The sequence below is a fragment of the Triticum urartu genome, chromosome 3 (genome assembly GCF_003073215.2).
Source record: "Triticum urartu cultivar G1812 chromosome 3, Tu2.1, whole genome shotgun sequence".
Classification (NCBI taxonomy): domain Eukaryota; kingdom Viridiplantae; phylum Streptophyta; class Magnoliopsida; order Poales; family Poaceae; genus Triticum; species Triticum urartu.
This window is the reverse complement of record NC_053024.1, coordinates 607,560,906-607,583,193: the sequence shown is the minus strand read 5'-3', so window position 1 is coordinate 607,583,193 and position 22,288 is coordinate 607,560,906. Positions and strand designations below refer to the sequence as shown.

Below are 22,288 nucleotides of genomic sequence, written 5' to 3'. Positions count from 1 at the left end.
GCAATTGCGCTATTCACTGCATTTGTTTTGATCCGTGCGCACTTATCGGTGCTGGGTCACGGATGGGCTCGGAGGCCATCTTTTCGTCCGTGTGCACTTTTCGATGCTGGTTCACGGGTTGGGCTCAGCGGCCTCTTTTATTTATGCGCTTTGGCATCTTTCGCAGCTGACAGCCGTGCATGATCCCCGTGTTGGCGATGCACTAGGCAGAATTCGGCCTAATAAACTGATCACATATTGATTAAACTTCCGGTACGGTACTATTCGTCCGGTGTATTTCTCGTCGCGCAAATGGGCCGGCCCATTTATTTCGTCCCTGTGCGTTGCCTCCTCTCCTTCCCGAGCCCCGACGACGCCTTCGGCCTTCTCACTCGCCGCCGGCGCCGCCACCGGGGTTGGCGCCGCCGGCCACTCCTATGCTCCCTCCAGTCTCGGAGTCCACTGACTCTGCTCATCCCCTCATTGGATTCGGCGCCTCCCTGAAACACGACCTCCGCCATGTGTTCGCCGCCTCCCCCGAAATCCTATCCCAGCCGCGCCCGAGCTCTGGTGGCCGTGACGGCGTCGCGTGCGCCCGCGGCGGCTCTCTCGTCGCCGGGACCTAGGGTTCGGGCATCCGTGCTTGGTGCCCCGCGTCTCGAGGTCCCCGTCCTCCGTCGTGAGGCATGCTTCGATCTGGTTTTCCCGACGTTTTGTGGCGAATTTGCTCCTGAATTATCAGGTGTGCATGCCCTGTTCTAGCATTCTTTGCTCATTTGTAAGAGATGAGTAGCGGGATGTCGTGCTAAACACACAACAAATATACTTGAACATTAACAAGAAAAGAACGGCGGAGAGATATTAGGATTTAGGAGTAGGGAATGTGGTTGTTCAGTGTGCAAGTGTCACGTCGATGTTCGTAGTCACTGCCATAAACAACGAACCCGCATGATCAACCAGGTTCCTGTAGAACTATGCGGAGAATCTGGTAGTATTGCATACCTGGTTAATTTTAATGCTCCTGTGTTTAGTACTCTCTTTCTAGGCATTGCTCTTAATTTTGAATAATGTGTTAGTGACGCCGAAAGTACTATAATCTAGAGACTAGAGATGAATTAATTTTGTTAATATTGTACTTGCTCTCGTAAACACCCTAGCTCTGTGAATTGGTCATTTCATTAGGTTCTGATTTCATAACTGTATAAAGTACATCTTTTTATTTTATTTTTGTTAATTCCGCAGTTTATGCCCAAGCTGTCTAGTTGGAGAGGAGAAACGGGAATATAAACCAATTATGTAATGATACTATCTCCATTATTATCCTTAAAGGCCAGTTTTCTACGCAACTCAGGGAAAACTCATGGGTCCCCATCCTCTGTTTTTGTTTATCAATCATAGTTAGAAACCTCATGACAAACATAGCATTGAAACTATCCTGCAGATCTCGTGTCAGAGAATGAAACTACTCGGTATATCTTTATTTATGTAGTTTCTCCATTCTCGTCTAGATTTTGTAGTCTTCCTTTCAAATATGTGTTAATGACGTGGGTAAGAGTGAACTAATTCAGCTGTATATTCTACCATTTCAGATGCATTAGAATCCCTTAATTCTGGATTCGGAAAACCATCCAAGTCATGATGGAGTATTGGCCGCTTGAGCTTATTTCGCAAGATTACTTTGTAGAAAAGTTTCCTCCTATATCTACTGATTTTAAGTAGGTAAACTGAGCTTCCGTTTTCTGTATTTGATCGCACAAGTACTTTACAGAAGACTGGAAATTTCTGTGGTTGAGTTCTCTGCGAGATGACATGTGTTTCTGCATTTCTTTGCTGCATGTGTTTCCTAGTGGACTTTAGACCAATAGTATTTTCTGAACCAGTTTGTGTTATACGCCATGAATCACATGTTTCCTAATTGATTTAGTTGATGTTTACACATATTTCTTCAGCTTGCTTTCAAAATAAGTAGTGCAAGTAAGCAACGAAAAGGGCTACTAACTGAGTTTACCAGGTTTCCTGTTCTATCTGTGATATGCTATTACACAAGATTAAATGTGCAATGCTAGGGCTATCTGTTTAGATCTTATAAATTTTACATTCTGCTATGAGCAATGCTTATCAAATACTCTCTCTTTTCCATATAATCTTATGTGAGCAATGCATATTCCTTGTGTTCTAATATATATATATATATATATCTGAACTTGTTGTTTTATGTGCAGTAAGAGGAGGTTACAGGTCTTAAAATAATGATACAATTAGTTAGAATTTGACTCTACATGCACCGGCTAGAATGGAATAGCAAATGAAGCAACTGTTCTCCTGTTTTGCCATCATGATGAAATGCAATGAACATTTCCAGGTTGCTTATCCATGTGTTGTACATATATAATGAAACTAGTAAGCAAAAAGGATAATGTTTGTTCTCTGATTATGATAATTCTGACATGACTAAGGCTCTTATTATTTGGCTACAGAGATCTGGTTAGGACTATCCTAAAGAACTATTTCTGTTGGTCAAAGATGCTTAAAAATGACGAGTTGATATATGATGTTGCTTCAGTTGATAGCTGTGCAAATATGGAAGTTATATACGACGCTGTTTTGCTTGATAGCTGTGCAAATATCCATGTCGAAATCAGTTTCAATGGGAACCGATGGCTTTGTAATCGGTTCGAAAAACCGGCTATAGGAGTTCAGACCCGATGCTGATGCTGTTTCTGTAGTAGTGAACAAATATATATTTGTTGTAACACCGTGAACTTCTTTTTCCTTACCTGTAATGTTATTACAGCGTAGACTGTTCTAAATCTTCTTTTCCAGAGGAAAATATAGTTTGAAGCATGGGTTGGGGGAACTGCTAATGCATTTATCTGTTTTAATTAGTTAGCTATACTTACTATATCTTTTGTGTTTTTTAGGTAACCATCATCTACGTTCTTGATCATTGATCAATAAGCATTCATTTGCAGAAGAAAAACTACCCGACATGCTTGATCTATGGTGGAGCGCAGATGATCTAGAGCACCTATATGAAGCGTAGTGAAAAATATCGGAAGAGGTTGTTTTATGCCCTGTTTTGTTGTGGAATGGTATTGCTTTTAGTAGGCAGTTGGAAACCACTTGTTTAGACAAACCACAAACCAGAAACCAGATGAGAGGAAAACATTCTTTTCGTCTGTTGTTCACACGAGTACCCAAGAAATTTATTGTATCAAGTAGTAGTATTGTCTCTTGCCAAAAAAAAGGTAGTCGACTCTGTGACCTTGTTGCCCATAAGGTTTTTTTTTGCTGCTTGGAAGGTTTCATAAATTGTGACCTTTGTGGAGTGCCCTGCCTCAGTGATAATTTCGGTTTCATTGTGTCAAATAGACTTCCTATGAAGTTAACCTTCGTTGTAATTATGAGCATGTGAGCAAGTATTCATTCCCAGCTTGGTTCTTTTGCAAGAATTCTTGGTATTGTTTTCAGCTTCTGGTTTCCTCTGAATCCTAGAGAGATAAAATATGTTTCCTGTTTTCTTTACCCGATCACATTTTAAAATCTCAGCTAGGTAATCTGATTGGAATTTCAGCAACTACATGATCAATTTGTGTTGCGGTTATCCTATTTCCAGTTGTCTTATGTTTTAAAGTGGGTGTCATCCGTTGAGCTGCATGGTATTTTTTTCTGTAATATTATTATTGATTTTGGTCCCCTGCCCTACGCTGAAATCCTTTCAATATCCTCAGCTTCCATGCCCCGACCACACTGCAGTCCGTAATGTACATGAAGGGGAGGAGGAGGTGCATCGACAATAGTTTGAATCAGCTCGGGCAGCCGCCATAGTTGGTGATGCTGTGGAGTGGAGGAACTATGGCAGATGGCACTTCCCCTATACTGTTGTGAACTGCAGTAGACTGATGGCACCGTGGTTCACCTTCCATATATGTCTGGAATTTGCCAGGCAAGTAACTCATTATTCTTAAATCCCTGCTCCATTCTCCAGTCCAAATTCAATTAAAGCAAATAAATCGGACTAATCTTTAATGCTGATCAAGAAAAATGTGCATTGTAGAGATGTCCGTCTACCAGGACTGCTTCATGACCAGACTGCATCATAAGGGTTAGAGAAGAACCGGCAGGGGTGGTCTGCATCATCTCTAGTGGTAGCATGCAAGCCTTGATCTAGGTGCTAGCCAACATAATTAGTTCATGTTTTGTATGGATAAGATTGGAGCTCTTCTATTGCTTCTTCTTAATACAGGCTAAATCACTGATTATCTTCATGGTATGTCTAATCATGCATTCTGTCTTCTGGCATTAAGCAAAGTTATTAGGCCTAGGCTTCGCACATTGAATTGATAATCTCTCTGAGTTTCTAGCTCTTTGAATTTCTATTCATGTTCCCGCACGAGTATATAATCGTATTCATAAATATGGGTATTCACTGTGCTTAAGGATAGGGGGAAAACCAAGTGTATTTTTCAGAGGAGTGTTTATGAGATTTGAGGTGCTGCATGATTTCTCTGTATAAGTTTATATGCTCCTATTTGTGTTCTGTACCGATTCTTCCATTATTTTCTTAATAGGATCTGGCTAAGTAAAGTTTGCTATTGAAAGCCCACCTGACATTGGTAGGCAATTCTCTTGAATGGAAGGTTTAATCGAGGATTGAATTGACCACAAACTACTATAGCAGATGCAAGGCATCAATCAGCTCAGAAGAAATGCCAAATGAACTTAATTAGTTTCTCATTGATATCACTAACAGTAATGAGTTTGTGCGATTTCTGACCTGCAGGCTGTAACATGAGTAAAAGCTAACCAATGTATTATTACCTACTCCCTTCGTAAAGAAATATAAGAGCATTTAGATCACTACATTAGTGATCTAAACACTCTTATATTTATTGAGTATCTGGATGTATATGTTACTCCTGTTTTTATTTACTCTGCATATTAGAGTTAACTGAAGTTAAACTTCTTAAAGTTTTACCAATTTTATATAACCAAATATAAATAGATTTCATAACAAATTTATATGATGTGAAAGTACACTCAACACATTGGTATGAATCTAATGGTGGTGAATTGTTATGAATCGGTATTTTGAAAAAATCAAAAAGCATATTTAAAAGTTCCAAAAAAATCTGAAAAAAATAGCATGAAAACTTATATGTATTCCGCAAGAACGTGTTAAATTTCGTCGAAAAATGTTGTGATTTGTAGGCTGTACAAAAATAACAAATTTCTGGCCCAATAACTAAAATAAAAGGCCCATTAAAAATGTGTATTTGTCTTTTTCCTGTACGCCAAATGTAAACGTATAATACTGTGAAATTTTGCATATACATAGTATACATGTGCATGTGTGTTCAAAAAATAAATTTGGAATTTTTCGCGCTCAAAAAAATAAAAATTGAAAACGAGCTCACTGGAGCTCGGCCTCCGTTGGCATTTTCCGCAGCCTGCAGCTGCTTCTGATCCTATGCGACACGTACCTCGACGAAGCAGTCGTGGAAGTGGGGCCGGATGAGCTCGGCGGCGACGCTGGGGTCGGTTGCGAAGGCCGCTGTGACGGCGCACCGGATGATGGCCTCGGCGTTGGGGCAGGTGGTGCCTGCAACTGCCCCTGCGCGCGGCTCGCCGTCAGGCACATCACGGCGGTGACCCGCGCCGCCGCCATGCTGCTGCTCCTGCTCGCTATGGTCGTACATCCTGGCTGGCCAGGCTTTAGCAGTGGAGTATTTATTGAGCGAGCCAGCCAGGGGTTCGAGTGTTGATCGATTGCATTTGTTTGACAAGTTGTGCAGTGCTAGACACGGTGCGTCGACGAAGGGGTCGTCTTGATCCGAAAATACATGTCATCAAAATGGATAAAAGAGATATATTTAGAACTAAAATACATCTAGATACATCCTCTTTTATTTATTTTCATGATAAATATTTCCGGACAAAGGAAGTAGTACCTAGCCGAGGTAACACGAGGTTGTCCGGCCCCCGCCATGGCCGCTGAAGTCAAGGTGAGGAGAGGTACTGTAGGGACCCGGCGAATGGATGATGGATGGGTGGTTGCACGGTGACAGGGAGACGACAACTTTTGCTTTGGAATGGCTATGCGCCTAGATGGAGACCACAAGGCTTCGGTCAGAACTGTCGTAGATGAATGTTACCTATCGGTCCACTGGTCCAGTTGGTGCCAAGCTCCCTCCCCAGCTTGGGACCAGTGGCATGAAGTCAGTCACATTGGCTTGGCCTATGGCAACCGGAATTGTATACCTAGGACGCAAGCCAGCAAGGTCAGCACTCGCATTCTGCTCGTCGCTTGAGATGGTGAGGCGGGAGGAAGATGACAACGAGGGTAAAGATTTGTCGATTCCATCCGCTGCTTGTTGTGCCGAGCAAGTGTCTGACTAGTCTTTGCCTGCTTGGTTTCATTTTTCTGAATCCTTCGATCCATTTGCCCGGCCGATCGTTTGCTTGTGCCAGCAAGCAAGCCTACCTACCCCGCCTGTCTGCTTGTACGAGGATGATGTCATCAACGGGCCGGAGGTGCAACACCACCTTAGATTTGTCAAAAAATCATCATCCATACTAGGGATTTCGATGATTTGTATCTATCTCATTCCTAGTGCGCCTCCAAAGCAGCTCACCAAACTGACCTCATCAGAATATCCATGGACATGTTCGGACATCCGACCGGACGAAAGACCATCCAACCCTATCCCTCCAATAAGGTAGACATCGATTTTCCCTAATGGAAAAGATATCTGAAAACAACTAAAAAAACTAATCCACTCCTCCCGGTCGGAGGCGAGGTTCAATGACCCCCGCACAGGAGCCATCGGCCTCGTTGTCGTTGGCAGTCAGAGCCATATGCCTCTTTTCGCAGCATTGCCGTGCTTATGCGGCGCCTCATCATCCTTAGCCTCAAGCTTCTCGAAAAGTTATTCCCATAGTGCGTCGTTGATGCGAGATGGCGGCGCTCGTGGTCAATCGTACGGGTGCTCTACACGGACATGAACACAACCGTGTTCTTGTCGACGACATCCGGGTTCACGAGGAGCTTCGCTACGACTGCATAATTCGTGTGTTGCGCCTGCAGTTGAGACACGGTAGCGTGGAGCTCCTACAAAAGCGTCCGATTGAAATGCTCCTCTACCTGTTGCATGGTGAAGATGTCGTCCGCCGCGCCACCCACGACATAAGCGACCATCATCTCCTCCTTCGGCACGGGTGCCTCCTCCTCCCGCGACCCCACCATGGCCGTGGGATTGCCTTCCTCCTTGTCCTCCATCTCTTCCATAGATCTTGAAGGTTGGCCAACATTAATGTGGGCCTGACGTCGGGCTTCTGCAACGTGGACCTCCGTTGTGATTTCGGCGCAGTGCTCCGGAGTCAACATCTTGTACCATGTGATTTTGGCATGGACCATGGCAATGGTAGATGCGAACTAGGGGGGTGTTGGAAATATGCCCTAGAGGCAATAATAAAATGGTTATTATTATATTTCCTTGTTCATTATAATTGTCTATTGTTCATGCTATAATTGTGTTATCCGGAAATCGTAATACATGTGTGAATACATAGACCACAACACGTCCCTAGTGAGCCTCTAGTTGACTAGCTCGTTGATCAAAAGATAGTCATGGTTTCCTGACTATGGACACTAGATGTCATTGATAACGGGATCACTTCATTAGGAGAATGATGTGATGGACAAGACCCAATCCTAAGCATAGCACAAGATCGTGTAGTTCGTTTGCTAGAGCTTTTCCGAATGTTAAGTATCATTTCTTAGACCATGAGATTGTGCAACTCCCGGATACCGTAGGAGTGCTTTGGGTGTGCCAAACGTCACAACGTAACTGAGTGACTATAAAGGTGCACTACGGGTATCTCTGAAAGTGTCTGTTGGGTTGGAACGAATCGAGACTGGGATTTGTCACTCCGTATGACGGAGAGGTATCTCTGGGCCCACTCGGTAATGCATCATCATAATGAGCTCAATGTGACCAAGTGGTTGATCACGGGATAATGCATTACGGTACGAGTAAAGTGACTTGCCGGTAACGAGATTGAACGAGGTATTGGGATACCGACGATCGAGTCTCGGGCGAGTAACGTACCGATTGACAAAGGGAATTGTATACGGGATTGATTGAATCCTCGACATCATGGTTCATCCGATGAGATCATCGAGGAGCATGTGGGAGCCAACATGGGTATCCAGATCCCGCTGTTGGTTATTGACCGAAGAGTCGTCTCGGTCATGTCTGCGTGTCTCCCGAACCCGTAGGGTCTACACACTTAAGGTTCGGCGATGCTAGGGTTGTTGAGATATTAGTATGCGGTAACCCGAAAGTTGTTCGGAGTCCCGGATGAGATCCCGGACATCACGAGGAGTTCCGGAATGGTCCGGAGGTGAAGAATTGTATATAGGAAATCTAGTTTCGGCCACCGGGAAAGTTTCGGGGGCCACCGGTATTGTACCGGGACCACCGGAAGGGTCCCGGGGGTCCACCGGGTGGGGCCACCTATCCCGGAGGGCCCCATGGGCTGAAGTGGGAGGGGAACCAGCCCCTGATGGGCTGGTGCGCCCCCTTGGGCCTCCCCCTGCGCCTAGGGTTGGAAACCCTAGGGGTGGGGGCGCCCCACTTGACTTGGGGGGCAAGCCACCCCCCTTGGCCGCCCCCCATCTAGATGGGATCTAGATGGGCCGGCGCCCCCCTGGACCCCTATATAAAGAGGGGGGAGGGAGGGCTGCGCACCCAAGCCCCTGGCGCCTCCCTCTTCCCCCCGTAAGACCTTTCCCTCTCGTTAGAGCTTGGCGAAGCCCTGCCGAGATCCCGCTGCTTCCACCACCACGCCGTCGTGCTGCTGGATCTCCATCAACCTCCCCTTCCCCCTTGCTGGATCAAGAAGGAGGAGACGTCTTCCAACCGTACGTGTGTTGAACGCGGAGGTGCCGTCCGTTCGGCGCTCGGTCATCGGTGATTTGGATCACGACGAGTACGACTCCATCAACCCCGTTCTCTTGAATGCTTCCGCTCGCGATCTACAAGGGTATGTAGATGCACTCCTTTCCTCTCATTGCTAGAAGACTCCATGGATTGATCATGGTGATGCGTAGAAAATTTTAAATTATGCTACGTCCCCAACAGGGGGGTCATACGATGGCGGAGGGGTGGGGAGATGGGCTCCAAGATAGGCTTTTGGTGGGTGACTGGTCGACTTTTCAATAGATGGGGCAGGAGCGAAGTGGAAAAGGTTCAAGGTGGGCAACTGAGGTAGGCTTTTCGGGGGTGTGCCGACATGACTGTAGATAGGTGGACGTCCGATGAAGATGGTGTGTATGTGGGGGAGGGGCTATAGCCGGAGACGCCTTTTGGGGCGGGTCCAATGTGTCAGAGTCCAATGTGGCTCACGCCTAGACTCCCCCTGATTTCCACTCGAATTGGGGCCACGCTAGAAAATTCAAATGTTCGGACATGTCCTGATCAATTTGGTGATCTATGTTGAACGGCTCAAAGAGTCTGAACCGTCTGATTCGAACATTTGAGATTTATTTGAAGATCCTCACTGGACATGACCTTATTCGGCAAACCAGTATTTTGTCCTCTAACAAGTTGGGTCTACATGCAATGCCATTTTTTCTCCTCAAATGCAGTTGACCTGAACCGACCCCTTGTTCCCCCTTATGGTGGGGCAACCTCTCCATGGCGGTCATTCATCGTGCTTTTACTTCCACGTAGTTGGCGTGCTTTCCCTTTCCTCTCTCGTCTTCAGCTTGGTCGCATCATTGATGATTATGACCTGCATGAGAACGGTAGCCGTGGAGGTTAGGTCTTCCCTCAAGCAACTCAAAAGGATCACAGTATCAAGTCGGTCGTCATAATAACCACCAATATGGTGATCTGGTCCCAAAATGGCACTCTAACAGAGTCGCCATATGCATCTTAATCTGACATAAGTTTTGGAGCTGATGCCATATCTAGCCCATGAGCCTCCATATTTGGAGGCTGTGGGTGTTGGTTTGGAGCACGGGAAAGGGAAGTTTCAATCTGACATGTTCCTCCCGTGGACATCCAAGTCAATGGTGCTCCATTCGTATGGTCACCACTTCCGCCGTGCCAATGGCGTAACTACTTATCCACCAGGAAGACCGCTAATTAATGACTACTGCCACGTTTCACACCGGTTTCCCAACCACACGCGACAACCCCCCTGGTTTCTCGCCAGAGTGTATCCATTCACGAATATATAAACCCCCACATAAGCATAACACTGCTTTTCACTTCCCGAGAAGCATAACCTGTGCTTCACGTGGAACAACTGTTCGTTTTCATTTTTCGAGAAGTACATTTTTTTATTCACGCGGGAAGAACAATTTTTTCCGCATGATACACAGCTGTGTTCTTCAATTTTGGGATGCATAGTTTGTTTCACATGGTTTTATGAAAAAAGAAAAACTAAAAGAAAATAGATAGAAAAGTATTTTTGAATTTTTGAAAACCCCACCATTTTGAAAACCCCACCATTTTCTTGAATTTATGAAAATAGAAAAACTAAAAAAATAGATAGAAAAGCATTTTTGAATTTTTAAACTCATCCTAAAAAAAGGAATTTGAACAAAAAGCCCAGTGCTAATGTATAGCACGTGCCAACCCGGGGGATGCAATTGCGCTATTTTTTCTCACGACTGTGCCCTCATAGGGGATCTTTTCACTGCATTTGTTTTGATCCGTGCGCACTTATCGGTGCTGGGTCACGGATGGGCTCGGAGGCCATCTTTTCGTCCGTGTGCACTTTTCGATGCTGGTTCGCGGGTTGGGCTCAGCGGCCTCTTTTATTTATGCGCTTTGGCATCTTTCGCAGCTGACAGCCGTGCATGATCCCCGTGTTGGCGATGCACTAGGCAGAATTGGGCCTAATAAACTGATCACATATTGATTAAACTTCCGGTACGGTACTATTCGTCCGGTGTATTTCTCGTCGCGCAAATGGGCCGGCCCATTTACTTCGTCCCTGTGCGTTGCCTCCTCTCCTTCCCGAGCCCCGACGACGCCTTCGGCCTTCCCACTCGCCGCCGGCGCCGCCACCGGGGTTGGCGCCGCCGGCCACTTCTATGCTCCCTCCAGTCTCGGAGTCTTTGACTGCCCACTGACTCTGCTCATCCCCTCACTGGAGTCGGCGCCTCCCTGGAGCACTCCGCCGTCTGTTCGTCGCCTCCCCCGAAACCCTATCCCGGCCGCGCCAGAGCTCTGGTGGCCGTGACGGCGTCGCCTGCGCCCGCGGAGGCTCCCTCGCCGGGACCTATGGTTCGGGCATCCGTGCTTGGTGCCCCGCGTCTCGAGGTCCCCGTCCTTCAGCAGGACGCCGGAGCTGCCCGCCGTCGTCCCCGTTGTTCAAGCAGGTGAGGCTCGGTCCAACCCCAACGTCAACCGTACCTGCTTCGATCTGGTTTCCCGACGAATTTGCTCCTGAATTGCCGTGTGTGCATGCCCTGTTCTAGCATACTTTCATTTGTACGAGAGGAGTAGCGAGATGTCGTGCTAAACACACAACAAATTCAAACATTAACAAGAAAAGAGTGGCGGAAAGATCAGGAGTAGTGTATGCATTATTATAAAGTACTAGCAAAATGCCCGTGCGTTGTCACGTGCCTTTTAATTTGTTTTAATCCGATTGCACCTATAAATATAATGCATATCTTATCTCGTTTCCCACTCTGTCTATCACCCTCCATCTCTATCCCTACCCTTCTATTTCCCACCCTCGCTACCTCTTTCTTTCTAGACCCCTCTATGTCTCCATGACACAATCCCCTAATGACGACCCCCCCCCCCTGCTATATATTATAAAGCAACAATCACTGCTTACATCCGATAAGACCGATACAAACACACACCGCCACCGCACTCAACACACATCCAAAGCAAGATACAAAGGTGCCGACAAACCACCCCAACCTCTACCAAGCATACTACGAATGAGCAAAAAAGAACCGATTCTAGCCGACGGACCACCGCATGAGTGATCCACCAAAGAGAGGTGAGACGGCCAACGCCGTAGCGGGGACTCCAAAACGGTGCCTCCAAGAAGGGCAGGACCACTGATAGCCGCCATCATCTCATCCCGTGGATCAAGTTTTCACTCGGAGCAACACAAAGGGAGTGAGAGCACCACGACGGACCCTGCAAGGGGGAAACAACGTCTGCGGACGCCACCGCCGACGGCTAGTACAAAGATTGGGCAAGTGATGTACCCCGGTGCTCCGACCCCCTCCGTCGCACCCCTGCTCCGCCAACCACCCGCATCCATGCCGCCCGAGCGGCCTTGTCTGCTCTCCCGCTCCTGAGCCGCGCAAATCCGCCCAAGATCAATGCACCTCCCACTGCCAGGGCCGCCACCTTGTACCCAGACCACCCTGAGAACATCAAAGGGGGTGGCTTTCAATAGCTCCTCCAAATCCAACCACCGCCGGAACCGACAACGACCGTCCAACCTCAAGCATCGCCAGAAAGAACCAGGCTGGGGAAAAGGGGAAGGGGAAGGACCGGCACACGACCACGACCGACACCCCCTACGCCAGCGACAGGCGACTCAACAACAGCAGAGCCCCGATCCCTCCTACCGACTTCCCCCTCCCCCCGAAGCACCCCTGCTTCGCCCCACCACGGCTACTGGCGCGGACTGGCGAGAGGCCACTAGCAGCCACATCTCCGCCGAAGAGGGGGATAGATCCACCGCCACCACCACCACCAAAGATGGGCACAAGAGAAGCCCGCCCGGGCCGCACGCTGTCGTCCAGAAGCCGGGGAGGAAGGCCCGACCGGACTCCAGGACGCGCACGCACCTCTACCACCTCAGCCATGCCACCAACACTGCCCGACGTCCACGACCCCAGTTGGCCTCAGCCCTCGCCGCCGGACGGGCTGCTAGTGCCAGATCTGGATGGATCAGACCAGATCCATGTTGCACGATTTGCCCGAAGGACGAAGCCCCGCCTCCACCGCACAGCCACCACGACACCGATATAGCATCGTCTGGGAGTCTCAGTTGTGAGACTGGGCAAGACTGTATCACAATCCCCTAATTACTGCCATGAAAGAAAAACAAAAAATCAGCATGCAATCCCCTAATGCCCTCGATTTGATTTGGTTGAAGCATGGAATCCAAAGAGAAGCGCGCTGTAGATAGGAAAGAAATAGAGCAAACAATTACCGGCGACATTACAGTAGAAGAAAACGGAGATATAAATGCCCGTGCCTTGCTACGGGTGAATGCTTGTAAATAAATCAAACAATAAATTATTTCGAAAAAATCAAGCAAGTGATTAAGCAACAATACTTGATTCGGACTTATACTTCACATCACAACACCATCATCTTCTCCATTGTAATCAGTCACATCCAATGTTCATATGTAACATGGATATGCATGAAAAAGAAGGTGATTTTACAAACTTATCAATTACTCATGGCTTGCCCTCTTAATTTGTGGTGAGACTACTCCACCAGAAATCGAGCTTAACAATGACCCCAATGATCATCCTCAATGAGTTTGCCATCTTCCTTGACAACGAGCTTCCAAAGCATGCACTTTAAAAACGATAGTGAACATGAGCCTTGATAATAGGGAATATTTACAACACGATCCACTCTAGCCATGGGACCCAACTAAGCTTTCTTTCCATACCAGCTCCCTTGGTATTTCCCTCCTATCTCTCAGCTCCGACACCTCTGTCCCTCATTCCTTCTTTCTCCTTCCCTTCTCGCATGTCCACCACTCCTGCAGCTCCGCTGCCGCAGTTAGTTCCCCAACCTGTCTGGAACTTGATTGGTGGACAAATCTGGTGGATTGGACATAAAAACATACACATTGATTTTATCCCATATTTGAAAATTAAGAAAATAAAGTACATTCAATCGACATGATTTGATGTTACAACTGTACGCAATACCTACGCAAATGCCTAACATGAATACATGTCACTGTTCAAATGCAAACCAAAAAACCACAACATAGCATCATGCTCCCAGACAACAAGTAAGTTTGTGTTATCTTCATATATGTTCGCACCAACCATAGAATAAAAAGAAAACTAAAAATAATGCACAAACTAACAAAATTGTCTTAGCAGATAATGTTTATACTCCCTCCTGTCCTTTTTAGTTCACATATAAAATTTGACTGAAGTCATGTTACAACTGTACGCAATACCTACGCAAATGCCTAACATGAATACATGTCACTGTTCAAATGCAAACCAAAAAACCACAACATAGCATCATGCTCCCAGACAACAAGTAAGTTTGTGTTATCTTCATATATGTTCGCACCAACCATAGAATAAAAAGAAAACTGAAAATAATGCACAAACTAACAAAATTGTCTTAGCAGATAATGTTTATACAAAACAACACCAACTTCATTTATCTTTATTATGAAGACAATGGAGCTGAGAGACTGAGAGGCAAATAATGTTGATAGGAGAGGCAAAATTAACTCAGATCTTCAATGGCAGGATTAACAGTTAGTCGTTGCCTCTCCAACTCTCATCTCCCCAAACTCCATGTCACACGATAACCACCCCACAACCTCGCGCCATGTCGTAGTCACCGAGCTCTGCAACCTCCACACCACAAGACGCTGATCCGCCTCCCTATGGGGCTCCCGCTGCTCCTTTCCCTTCAGATGCACCCTGATGGCCCCCTCCATCACAACCGCAGACTCCCCTTTTTCACCCATGATACCTCTCTCGTGCCGCATCGATTTGGCCTCATGGTCGATGATCAAGCCGAGAGGGGACAGAAAAGCTCGTGCTGAGGTCTGACCGCCCACGGCGCTAGTGCGTCAGGATATGGTTGGGGCAACCTAGAGGAGAGTGTATAGGCGAATATGTGTCGCTGTACATCCACTTTGGGTGGGGTTCATAGAAGGATCAAGCTCTCATGCCTGTCGACACAACGAAATGCTTCGGATCCCTTTTACACCCACCCTCCCTCTTCCTTTTGGTAGCTCATTAGTTAATTGATACATAGACTAACTAATTATATGAATATCAATATTTAATTTCTTATTGATTTAAAATTTATATTTCAAACAATAGATAGTTTGTGTTGGCGCCGAGCCCTAGCTTATTCATTGTGCCGGTGCCCAGCTCCCTCTCGCTCTCTCACGAACGGAGGTAGAAGAAGAACCGGAGGAGACATCACAGAATTTTGCCAGCGACGAACACCGCCACGGGCGCACCAACACCCTAATCTTTTCTCTTTTTAGCCAGCTCAAACCAAGCAGTACACGGGGGGTATTTATATAGGGAGTACGCACGCACGAACACCGTGCTCCACTCCTGTCCACACGCCCACGATCCGCTCGCCCGGCCGCGCGCCCGGCGCGCCACTACGCGCATGACACGGTCAGCTCCAACAGATCGACAACGGCTACCCTGTAACTCTCGACGACTCGGACGCAGCCACATACCGGCGTCCGACCGAACCAGAACACACGCACAGGGCGCACCCGCCATGGCTACGTACAACCTAGACACGCACGTACATGCTGGTCGACACCGACGCGGTGGCAAAGTTACAAACAACTAAACTACTGAAGTCTGTAAGCAAGTTACAAACAAGTAAGCAACATCTAGGAAGTATACATTACCTAGCTCTTAAATCTACACTATCCGTATGATGACACAATGGTTCAGCATAACTATTTTATCCTTAGCAAGCCATGATTATGTAAAAATATCAAAAAATAATTGAGCAGCAACATTGTATTGTTAGTTATAATAAGGTTTTCATATTTTTATTGGAAACTTGGTTGGTGGGAAAGGACGGAATAAAGTGTGCACACCAGCTAGTCATAGCCTATACTCATACGCATGAACAGAAGTTCACGACGTAATAGGCAACAATGAAATTATGTTTTGGTTTTGTGAAATATGGCGAACCAGCGTCTGTAACAGACCGTAGGTTTTTCTTAATTGGTTGCCCTCGTCAAGACACCCAAGGGGAACAATATGAAGGCTATATTATGCTGCAACTACATGTCAGATAACAAAAGCAGTATTTACTTTACAACTGGCATATATATACAAGAACTTTCATGCATATATAATTGGAGGGATGTAGACCTTAGTTATGGATTTATGTGAATAACAATTCGAAACATATGTTAATTCTACAAGAAAACAACATACCATATGCGGACACAATATGTATATCTCTCCCCCACCCCAATATGCAGCCACATTCTGAACTTCTCATAGATTAATGTGACAAATATAACATCCATCATAAGAGTGAGATAATGTTCCGTTGTGAGGTTCAGATAGCAAGAAAACAACGTACCATATCCAAATGAGCTCAAGATAGACGCCGAAATAAAGGGAATAGCTTCAGGTGCCGAGTTGATTAAAATATTAAGACCCATGCTTCATATATATCAATTGACCATGAGTGTGTGGAATTTCGGCTGATTCACAACCATCCTTAGTGGAAGGAAGAACCAAAGGGCACTGATGTTTCATGGACCAGCCCCTGCAACACAAGAAATCGACATCAATGACCATACAACGAATGGATCTGAAAACTCACAAAAATAAGAACTTGGAGGCAAACACAAATAGAAGAGAATAAGGAAACCAACTCTTCCGGTCCAATCGACCATGGGCGAGCCTCAAGTTGTTGAATCTATGACCTGACAAAAGAGGATGACATGGAGGACTAACAAAACAAACAAACGACCTGACAGGGACATGTATCACGGTGCCCTACAAACAGCAAAAAGTAAAGGTGTTTAGTTACATGCCATTATTTTCTCTTCCAACTTGTGTGGAAAACAGTGGAGAGACTATCAATTGTCATATTATTATTTTGCACTGATGTGCCTGAAGAAATTCACCTGTGGACTCGGCTTGCTTGTGACATTTTATCCAATAAAAACACAACTCATGCGAAAATCAGTAACTGGAACCTGCCAACTTTTTTCAAGAAAATCAATATGACCAAGCATGACACACACACACACATGCTCAATGCCTCCTATGCAGAATTATAAACAAAAGATTGATTACAAAGATCAGTAATTTGAAGTTCGTTAAGTATGATGCCAAAATCATGAGGCGCGAATGCTTCTGTGTTCTCCCTGAAATTTTCAGATACAAAGAAAAATTATGTTGCCGTACAACAAAGTTAGCCAAAATTGTAAGATATCGCTCCTCCTCCATCGACTTTTTCTATAACAAAACACCGAAATACAAACCAAAATTAGGAGAAACAAAACCAGAACCGAACAATGGGGTTAAGATCGTTGGTCCTGTCGATAGTCTCCTAAAGTTCTCCGTCTGAAATCTGAACCCAATGTCCGCTGCAAACAAAACCACATAAATCACACTTCAGTTAGAGCCAAATGTTCGCAGCAGTACTACTCTAGGAGAAACACAGGAATGAGAGGGGATATATGTCAAGCGTGTAGGCATGGGCATACTTCACGTTGGGTACTGGACGGAGACCCTATCCGCGGCGTCGATGAAGTCCAACGTGACGAGGAATTTCATCCCCTCCTTGTGGACCTTGAGCCACTCATCACGCGTCACCATCTTCTACAAATACACGATGGAGGTTGGGGCAGGAGTTGACTGACACCGCGATGATGGCTGCGACGGTCGTGAGAGGGAGGGATGTGTGGGGGAGGGGCAAAATTGAGGCGTCGGCGGTAGAGAAAACCAGGGACGGCCGGACCAGAGGGCCTAGCCGCCGACATGGAACACACAAGGAAGAAGCGACACGAAGATTGCGTGCGCATTAGGTTTCGGGTGAGGGCAGATACGGGAACGACAACAGCGAGGCCGGAGACGATGAACGCCCATGCGATCTGGAGAGACGGCTGCAGCCATCCCGACGGCGACGGCGGCGATCCGGACGGCGGCGATCTGAGGCGACAAGACGTTGGCGGCGATTCCAACGGCGACGGCGGCGATCCGAATGACGGCGAAGGCAGCGATCCGGGGCGGTGACGGCGGCGATCCGGAGGACGCTGGGCTGGTCGACAAGCTCCCGTGTGGCGGCGGCGCAGGAACCCTAGCGCGTGTGAGGGTACCGAGGAGAGGATGCTTGTGCGAGGAGAGGGAGGGGAGTGGTTCGTGCGTGGGGTGGTTTTTTTTGGCTGCATGAGTGGACGGGGGCAGCGGAGACGAAAAAAACCGACAAAAAAACCGTGGAGCAGGGGGGAAGCGCTGGGATGTGGGAGGTGGTCGGAGGGGCGTGTGCGGGACTCGATCGCGGGGTTTTCCTTATTTTTTCGCGGCTGAGGGGATGGTGGGAGGAAGTACCAAAGAAGTACCAAAAAAGACCGGGTGAGGTGGGACGAAAATAAAACCCGGAACGCGACCTACCAACTGAGACATTAGGAGTAGAGATTATGGAATTAACTTTCCTTTTAATTTTGTAAATCAACATTCACAATACCAAATTAATATTATTAGATGCATCATGGAATTAACTTTCCTATTACATAATTTTAATTTTCTATATGTTGATATCTTTTAAATATAAATTTCGTTACATTTTATCAAATTTGACTTCGGACAAATCTTATAGGTGGCATAAAAAAGAACGTAGGGAGTAGTTTTACAAGTTTATTTATTATTACAAACCGTCTTAAGTCGATCGATGGTGTCTATTTGAGTGTTTTTTTGGCGTACATCTAAAAAATTCCTATACAATCGGTCCAAAAAATCCTATACTGTCGGTCAATCGACCACAGGGACCAGATATGTTTTTTTTTTCTTTCACTTTTCGGTATGTTCGTGACTACACCTTTGGAACATGTGTTTGGTATTATATAAACCTGGTCGGTGCATTATTACAAAAAGGGACAAAATTCTGTTTCAATAAATGATAGGTTATTCGGATCATGAATATTGCAAGCATACTACTTTGAAACAAGAAGAAAAAGAACCGATGGGACACTTGAACTGTCAAAAACGTCTTACATCTAAAAACGGAGGGTGTAGTACTTTGGAGCAAGTTAAGGTAAACATCGATAAAACCAAACACAGCAGCACGAACTTACAAGCAATGACCGAGGCTGGATTCACCATTTCTTCACACCTTCGTGCACATCAAACTTGTACACGTTACACATTCTCTCACGTTACATACTCACTACTTGTACTCGGTACATAATACTCTCTCCTTTCCAAAATATAAGACGCAATTGACTTTTTACGGTTTTTGATGTACGACTTTGACCACTTATATATATCAACCCGTGGTATCTCCTCGTCGCCATCGGGAGAATTGTTGTTCGAGCCCGGGTGAAGCATTTTGATCACCCTTGCGACGAACAACCCGGGCGTGTTGACGACGCTGCAATTGAGGCGGATCTCCCCCTGTGTGCCAGTCTTGGGCTCGATCTTGCCCATCTTGATCATGGCGGCAATGAATTTCTCCTTCCAGAGTGTCTCATCGGCGGCGAAAGCATCGACGGAGGCCTTCGGCATGGCGTTGTAGACAAGCTGGTCGTCGGAGAAGTGCAGGCCGAGGTTTTTTGAAATAAAGCAAAATTTTATTCATTAGCAATAACCAATACATCGTGAGAAACATTACAATTTCACTAATAGGCTTCTCAAACCAATCCGAAGTCAAAAAAATCTAGCTAATCTAGCAAGTTCATGTGCTACTTTATTTGCCTCTCTATTGCAATGTTCGAGTTTAGTCATGATAAAATCACAAGTATAGTGATAGCAGTCATCAAACATTGCCGCCGCCGATCCCGCTGACTGTCCTCCGTCCTGCATGGTCTTAATCACCTCCAGATTGTCAGAGTTGATGATTAGGCTATTACATCCCGCCCTTTGCGCTAAATTTAGGCCAAATTTAAAAGATAAGGCCTCCGCCATGAGAACATCCGTGCAGTAGTCTACCATAACTGCAGGCCGAGGTTGAGCTGCAATAGCTTGCAGTAGTTGTTGTCTAGCACCGTCGGCGTGCTGAGGTCGATCATCGTCGTGACGTTGGTCACTTGGATCGTGTTCGTCGGGCACAACGCCTCCAGCAGTGATTGGTACGTCGGGCTGATGGTATCGCTCGCCAGCCTCTCGCGGTTCTTGATGATGAAGGAGTCATAGTGGGAGCGGCCCAAGGTGTGGGCGCCAGATAGTATCACCATCTCCTCGGCAGTCAGGGTCTTGTCCTTGAAACCCTATACAAGCCCATCCGTTGTCAAGTTTGGACTAGGGAGGCCAAACGCACTATCCTCAGTCGAGATGTTCCTGTGGCGGCAGCCCGCGGGGACCTAGTAGAATGCATTGCCACCGGTGAGGCTCGGGTTGTTCGGTGGTGCCTCGAGCTTCTGAAAAATTACTCCTATAGCATGTCGGTAATGTGAAGCTGGCGGCGCTCATGGTCGATCGTACGGGTGCTCTACACGGACGCGAACACAACCGTGCTCTCGTTGACGACATCCGAGTTCATGAGGAGCTTTGCTACAACTGCATAATCAGAGCGATCCGCCTGCAGTTGAGACACCGTAGCGTTGAGCTCCTACAAGAGCGTCCGACTGAAATGCTCCTCCGTCTGTTGCATGGTGAAGATGTCGTCCCGACGCCACACTCGACATCAACGATCATCATCTCCTCCACGACGGGTGCCTCCTCCTCCTGTGACCTCCACCATGGCCATGGGATCGCCTTCCTCCTCATCCTCCATCTCTTCCTCCTCCAAGATCTACTCTAGAGAGCTCGAAGGTTGGCACGCCTCACCACACTAGAGGCCGGCCCAGCCTAGCCGGACACAACCCCTAGCCCGCGCCGTCGCGGCCCGCGACCCCTGTCGCCGGGATCTGACGAGGAAACCCCGAAGCAGCCAGCCGCACCTCATCCGTCCCACGCCCAAGCCCGCGCCTCCAGAACCACGCAGCCGCCGCCGCTCCGCCGCACGACCGCACCACCGGCACGCCGCCCGGGTCGTCGCCGCTCCGTCCCACGCGAACGACGCGCTCCTCACCACGGCCCTGCGTCCCGCGCCGCCGGAAGCCATGGGAGAAGGGGAAGAAGGCCCCGCCGCCACCCACGCCAGTCGGGCTTCACCCGGTGGCGCACTCCGGTGATGGCAGGGGGGAGGGAGGGCTGGGGGTCGCTGGCCAGCGGCGGCTAGGGTTCGCCTTGCCGCCTGCGAGAGCGGCACGGGCGAGGTCTCTCGCTCCCCTTCTTACCTGTCCCGTGTGGTACCTATGGAATTGTTATTATGTATGTTAATATTTTTGTCTATAAATTTAATCAATGTTTACAAAGCTTGACTTTGTTCAAAGCTAATACGCAGAGTAAATAAAAACAAAAAATATATTAAAAAAAGAGGTACATATGTGTCGACCATACGCACATGCTACATACTCCGGGGTCATGCATGCTAAGAGCATCTCCAGCCGCGCCCCCAACAGGCCTCCACAGGCCACTTTTTCGGCGCCGGCGCCGAAAAAACTGCCCAGTCGCGCCCCCAGGACGCCGAAAATCGCCGGTTCGGCCCTTTTTTCCGCCCGGCGGTCATAGGCTGAACCCGACGCACTGGGGAGCAGTTTGGGGCTCCGGCGCAAGGGAAAAGCGTGGCTGGCCCACACCGTCACGGGAAAAGTCAAGGTTTTCTTCCCCGACTCGCCTCCCACCCCCCGCGCCCTCGGCCACAAGTAGATATATCCCGGCGCCGCCCACTGCCCTACACCGCAAGATAGCCATTCCCCGCCGGAAAAATAGCAGCGCTTCACCGCGGTAGCCCGTCCAACAGCAGTTGGGCGTTTCCGGCTGCCGTTTTCGGCCGCGGAGGCTGCAAAGCCCATCTTGTGCGTACCCCTGCCCAGATTCGTCCACGTGTCCCCTACTTACATCCGACCGCTGCCGTTCGTTCCGATCCGTTCGCTCCTTCCGTTGGCTCGGGAGCGCTCGCTCGGCTCCAAACACGTGCGATCCCGGCTCCCTGGGCTCCGCTCGGCTGCAAAAACTGCAGGCAATCAGCTCCCGTCGTTATGACTTTTCAATCAGATACGCATACTTGTGATTGATAGCATCTGCTTCCCTTGAATAGCGGCGATCTAATCATGGCAGATGAGACTGGTGGCGGCCGAGGGAACCCTGGTCCGGCACTCACTCCGCCGGGGGAGAGCACAACTATGTTTGCCTCACGCCCAAACGCATCTTCATCCTCTCCTTCGCATGGCCGCATCAGCCTAGAAGGATATTCATAGCCGCCGCAGTTTGAAGCTGCAGTACCGTCGAGAAGGACGGGAGCGGCCATGACGGACCACGGTGGCACTGCCAACG

At 47.7% G+C, this 22,288-nt stretch overlaps 1 pseudogene; it reads right to left on the bottom strand.

The window, feature by feature from the left end:
• Positions 1-17,461: 17,461 nt before the first annotated feature.
• On the bottom strand, positions 17,462-22,262 carry LOC125547015 (annotated as a pseudogene).
• Positions 22,263-22,288: the final 26 nt, after the last annotated feature.